This window comes from Pelecanus crispus, chromosome 2 (assembly GCF_030463565.1).
Source record: "Pelecanus crispus isolate bPelCri1 chromosome 2, bPelCri1.pri, whole genome shotgun sequence".
NCBI lineage: Eukaryota > Metazoa > Chordata > Aves > Pelecaniformes > Pelecanidae > Pelecanus > Pelecanus crispus.
Window position 1 is genome coordinate 75873835 of NC_134644.1, and position 6735 is coordinate 75880569.

Below are 6735 nucleotides of genomic sequence, written 5' to 3' on the forward strand. Positions count from 1 at the left end.
CAGCTACTTGCTCCTGCCTTCCCCAGGTACTGGCACTGGGGAGCACGTGTGCAGCCGCCTGGTTAACGTGATCACGGATTTAGCTGAAAATGAACGACGTGGTTTTTTTACTAAGTTAGTTTTCAGGCAGATCAGTTCCCTGATCTGAGTCATTGTCGACAGCAATTTTTGCCAGATCACTTTAATAGCAGAATGTAAATAGAAACCAGGCCTGTTGACTGCCAGAAAAGTGCTTTTTTTCATCAGATCATAGAGTTGGTGTGGTAACTGCAGAATAATAAACAGGATAAAAAGAAAAGGGAATGGATAGAGGAAAACAATTTTAAGTTCTGTATTTCCATACAAAAGGATATACATGTAAGCAACTGTTTCTTAAGAAACTGGAGGCCCCCTCCTCCAGACATGGAGGTGATGTATATATAGATTCTTAGAGAAGCCTTTCAGAGTCTACACCAATCTGTTTTGGTAACTCTGCCTTTCGCAGTTAATCACATGCTGCAGACTAAAGACTTCTACAGAAATTATCATATCACATCCAGGCAATGATGACAGCCTCTGAATGCAACCGGCTTTGTCACTTGTGCAAGTAAGTTTTACATAGCGTTTCAGCCAAACCTGAAAAAGCTCAGACCTGCATTTCAGACTTTGAGAGTGCAGAAATAGTTGGAAATGGAGCTTGACTTGTAGCATAATGCATTTTCTTTGGTGGCTTTTTTTTCCCACTGCTGTCCCTAAATTGCTAGATTTTATTTTTTTAACATTTCTTTTCAGTGGTGCTACCTGTTCTATCTTCTGGAAGTATTTGTGATGAAAAGAGGCCTTACACTACTAACGTGACAAGCTCTCCAGCTCAAGAAGGAAGATAATCAGAGAGCGAAAGTCAGGACCGGGATAAAAAGCAGATTCACAAGAAACAAGAATGTCCCTGGGCGCTGAGGATTGATTCTCTATCCTGTTAAGTTGATAGAAACGTCCCAAACATGATTTTTGGCTTAGATCAACTTATAGTCTTCTATATCATTTCTGTGGCACAGCTAGGAAGTTAGCATGCAGCAGAGACTATTCCCACTAAGCAAGCTGCTTGTAACCACCCTCTTTTGGAGATGATGAAATTAATGCCAACCGGCCTTAGTGCCAGAGGGTGGTCCTGGGCACTTCATCTCCTGCTACAGATGTAGCTGAGAGTTGAGCACTGATCGGTAGAAGGGAAGGATGTTGGTATTACAAAACCAGTGTCTTAAAAAATCAGCCTACCTGTGTCCCATTGAGAGGAAATTAAGGCGTAAACTGTGCCAAGCTGTTTCAGCACAACATTCTTGGTGAAAATGGACTATTTTCACATTCACTTTTCTATACCTTTTGCCCTCAGTTTCACGACAGCAGAAACAACTTCCTGGGGGACGCTCTGCCCTTTCAGCCACAGACCTTGCTAGCTGGGAGTTTGTTGTTTGGGCCTGCACAAGGAACAGGGCCTGTAAGGAGAAGGGACTGATTCACTTGCTGATTAGACAAAGCTCACAGCTATCCACCCACATTTGGCAAACTTTGTCTGTACTGCTTCACACGTATGAAGTGCCTTAGGAAGATTAACACATCCCCACAAAATAAGCTGTTGTGATTATTCCTATTTTGCAGCTGCCAAGGTGGAGGCAGAGGTGAAGTTGGTGAGATCGCTCTCTAACGAATTTCTCTTTTCTCTGAATTTCCTACTTGGATTATTAGGTTTGCCCTCTCCCAGTGCCTGAACCCATCACTCAAAATGTCACTGTCAGAGGGCCTTCCAGATGCCTAAGATGATAGAAATGTCCCATTCCAGACCAGGTACAAGCTCAGGTTTTTATGGAATTTCAGCTTACTTGGAAATACTCTTACAAATAGTAATTTTTTTTATAATTTTTTATTTACTTGTAGCTTTTAACCTTTTACTTTTAATTAAAGGCAGCTTTTTGGTAGGATTTACTTCCTTTTATGGACTAAGTGGTCTGAACTATTTAGCTTTAAAAAAAGATTTTAAAACTGTAGTGCTGGAAGATTTGAAATTACATGCTGTTATTTTCATATATATACAGTGATATTTGTATTTATAACAGGATCTCATTGGCTTTAAAAAGGAAGTACATACCATTACCTTCACCCCATCTTTTGGAAAACTAGAGACAAGAATGGCAAACCATGCTGTCCAAGGCCGTGCAGAGCAAGTCCATGACAGCCAGGTACTAAATCCTGCTGTTATAATTTCTAGTTCCCTTTAAATAGTTCTTAAACCCACTATAATTCTCATTCATTATAATTAATATAATTAGGCATATATAATTAATGCCTAATATGCTGCTGCGGTTTGTGAATGCCAAATAAGCTAGTATAGTCTGCACAGTCTAAGTTCAAATTCATCAGTTTAGAAAAGTGCCAGCAACACCGAAGCCAACACCAACAGCTTTATCTAAGTGATTTTGCGTAATTCCATCTACGGAGGGGAAGCCGAGAGACACTGCACTCTCCATGCATTGATTTTAAAACTAAGCTGATAAAATTAGCACCAGATCTATGCGCTGATCAGAAAATCACTAAAATAATCAATCGGCCTGAAAAAGTCCAAGTCAGTTAGCACCAAACGACAGTTCTATTGTGTGTTTCGAGTAAGGATGTTCGAGGAATGTATCTGCCTGCACCCTACAGGTCACGCTGCTCAGTTCAGCAAGGATTTCTCGTCCAGCACGCTTCAGAGAACACTCCTTTCAGTTCCCACTGGCAAGTTCTCAATGGTAATGGCTGCAAATCGTTACCTGGAGAGGCAGATGATAGTCATCCTAGTGTAATTCAGAAATTTATGAGGTAAATTGTCCTGTGATTTTTACAGCTTTCCATTATTCTGTACAACAACAACCAGAAAGCAGGACATTGGCAGCACCTTTAATCACTATAGAAATGCAGACCTAGAAAGCCGACATAGAAAATCGCTATCAGGAGAGAGGCGAGACTACTTTGTCCCATCACAAAATAAACATCAGTCCACCATTCCAGCTTGTCTTCATATATTAAAACAAGCCTCCAAACCGTGGCGGATATAATTTAGAGCAATTAATTAGTTGCTGCTCAATCCTTTAAATGAATGCGCTAGCAAAGCCCTCTGAGCTCCACTGAGATCAAAAGCCTGCTTGTGTACAAGGCTCCCCTCCCCCTTGGTAGGCAGTCTTTCTGAAAGAAGGTGATTAAGTGACAAATCGTTCTTTGGAGGTGCGAGTGCTGCGGCTGCTGCATTGCTTTGGTTGGATCTGATCCTTTCACCCTTACGTTAGTGGTCCCGAGGAAGCCACTGGGTCAGGCTCTTGCCTTTGAGCCTAGGGAGCAGGTTGGAGCTATGAACCCGTTTCCGTGGCCAAAAGTGAAAGCAGCTAGCCACGTGCCGTTCTCAGCACAGGTCCTGGCCGAGGAGGGTGGCAACAGTGAGCAATGCCTGAGCAGCTTCTGCAGCCCCGGCTGTTGAAACGATGGCTCGGCTAGGCTTGCTTTAGAGAATGTCTGGTTCAAACATGCCCAGGGACTGACCTGAACCGTCCCCATCTCTATCCTGGGTCACAGGACTCAAGAGGAATAAAATTCTTTGCAACTCCTCCTTTAGTCCACTGCACTGTGCAGTTTGCCCAGGCCCTAAAGTTTTGGAGATACTTGCTTGAGTGAGGACTGCAGAATCTAACTACCATATCCACTTGTGACGTTGAATTAGCTTCTGGGCACATTTGTGGCTCTGATACCAGGAGAAATATTGCTAAGACTGAAAAGTGTTCCGAATTCCTACTTGCTCTCTCATTTTGTGGCAGATAACCTGCATATTGCCACAATTTTTGCTCAGACTCTAACCATATATAGTGATCATAATAACTATACCTCATCCATACACCAAATCTCTTGATTAGGATTCTCAAGGTATATAATTTAATTTTCCCACCGTCCCTAAACTAAACTGACCAATCTTTGTTTCATTGTCACCTCATTGTGTGGTGACACTTCTCAATTAAAGAGTAACAAACCTGAGATAAGATTATTTGGGACTATTTATTATTGCATAGTGCCCCAAATGTGCCATGCTTACTGACAGCACAAAGCATGATTTTGGTGCTATTTAAAAACTCGCAACCTTTTTTCAGACAAAAACATCAATCTTATTCTTAACATAGCTACTAATCAGGTTGGTAGAAGAATAATTAGGGCAGGCACAGTTGATATCTGAGCTTAAGCAACAAATTGAAGTTATGACTAGAATCCAGAGGACATTATCCTAAAAAATCACTAACATAATCTTAAAAGAGATCCTATTTCCTTTACGTTTGGAGTAAGCAACTGCAATTTGTTATTTTCTTCGTAATTGCTTTGCAGTTTCTGTGTATCTCTGCAGACAAAAGCATGTCACCTCTGAAGCGCTCTCATTCTCTTGCAGGATGAGAAAACAGAGAAGTAGGACACATCTGAACTCCGCTTTCCAAGTGCAGCCGCTCCTTATGCTGTTTTCAGCCCCATGAGCCTTTTCTGTGCTGTCATTTGGGGATGCTTATTCATGATGACAGAGGCAGTGTTTGGTCTGCTTGGAGACAGACCTGCCTGTTGCACTGCCCTGCTAAAATGAAAGGCTGAATTCCCTTTTGCTGCCAAACAGTTTTATGCTATTTTTATTACCCTAGAATGTTTGGGTTTCTTTTTTTTCCATCTCACTTCAACAAGGGATTAAGTTGTGAACACTCATAGCTCCAACACTTGCATTCTTCTCTCAGGTAGAATGTAAACAGCAGTGATGCTGTTTTGGCCAGGAAATGGGGCCAAGCTCTTTTAGATCTGCTGATGCTCATAATGAAAAGGTTATGTGAATGTATAAGTAAATTGTCCTTTCCATTAACACAGCCCTACTCACCGTCTGGAGCTATTCATGCTTCTGAAGAAACAGGAGATGATATCTTAGAAAAGCTGAAATGATCAAACTTTTAACTCCTTTCCTGACCATCAATAATTTCCTATTGTGATAGGAACAAGGATTGGTGCATTAGCAGGCTGGAAGTATACACTGGTTTTGATACACTGTAAAGATATTATCAGACAAGTGTCTTTAAAAAAAAAAAAAAAAGTGCATCTTCAGTCAATTCAGAGCAAATGAAACCCACCTGAAAACTGCACTTATTTTTTGTATGTTACAACATGTGTTATAATGCCATGCAAATACAGACCTGTATGCTGTGTAAAATTGACATTCCGTTGCTTTGCATTTTCAACTTCTTTTGATAAATTCACATAACAAGGTGTGCTTCCGATAATCATCTGTAATTCCACTGATAGATCAGTCATATAGGAGAGACCGAAACCCTAAAGACCTTCCAAGAGCTGTAACATTCAGCAGCACATCGCTCCCATAAAAATATTCCAGCTTTAATAGCAAAAACATTGCTTTTCAAGAACAACCATGGACACAATGCAGTTCATATTTTGCAATAAGAAACATTAGCAATGCCTGTTCGGCTTCCTTCTCATGTGTCTTGTCAGTGAGCAATTCACTTGTGCAATATAAACATATCACTACAAAATACAAACATGGTAATACTTGAAGTCACAGATAAAAACAAGAGATACAGTATGCTAGCAGATTACTAATTATTTTGGCTCTGCTATCTCAGATAATCGCAAGCCAATTCCAAACCTGTTTCCCTTTTATCTTTTATGTGTACTACCTTTTCTGACGTTATTGCAATTTTAAAAATTCAATGTTTAGATTATCATGGTTTGGACAGATACCTAGGAAGGTATTATTGATTAATGATGTATTAATCAATCAATTTTACTATAAACACAGTCTTCCACTTGGCTGATTGACACCTGCAGCTATTCATGATTAAATTCTGCTTTCATTTACAGTGGCAACAAAGAGAGTCCATCAATAGGAATGAAGATAATTTATGTCCCTAGACAAAGGAAAATAATATCATTATTTGGTTTATGAAAATGTAAAACTACTTAAATGAAATATTTAAGTAATGAGTCACCCATATGCTTTACAACACCAATTTACAGCATATAGACTCATTTAGCTATTTTCAGTACAGGTGGATGCAGAGAGCAGTTAAAAGAAATAAGGCTGTTAAAGTAAGAAAGCCCAACTCTGTGCATGGCTGTCTTTCTAAAAACTTAGATTAGCCACCTTTGTTCCACTGTGTATGTGTCACCCCATAATAATCTTTGTAGTCATTAGTGGTTCATGCTCAACCTATGCTTTTAATTTCATCTGTGGTTTGAAAAGTCTCAAATTAAATTCTTTAATTAATTTCCCACTGACAAATATAATGCTGGTAGTCATATTTACAACTGACTTTGGAGGGGATCCCATTATAACCTATTAATAATATGTTAGCAACTGTTTACAGACACCATTAAGAAAATCTGTGTGTATAAGTAACACGATTAAGAAGCTTTCTGTATGTGGGGTTTAGAAACTTCACTAGGGAGAGCACATTAATTTTATTGTTTTTCAGGGCAGGTATTATTTTTATGCTATATTTTTATGAAGCTAAATCTTTCAAACCCTAACTTTGATTTCAGACCCTAACATTGTTAACTTTTAGCAATGCCATAATTGTTAAAATTAATATAATGCAAATCCCTAGCACAGTGTCTGATAGCTCAACTGCTTAAAATATTTCTGTATCTTCTGTGCAAATAAATTAGCGCTAAAACAAATTGTGGTAGCTTCAGCCTTTT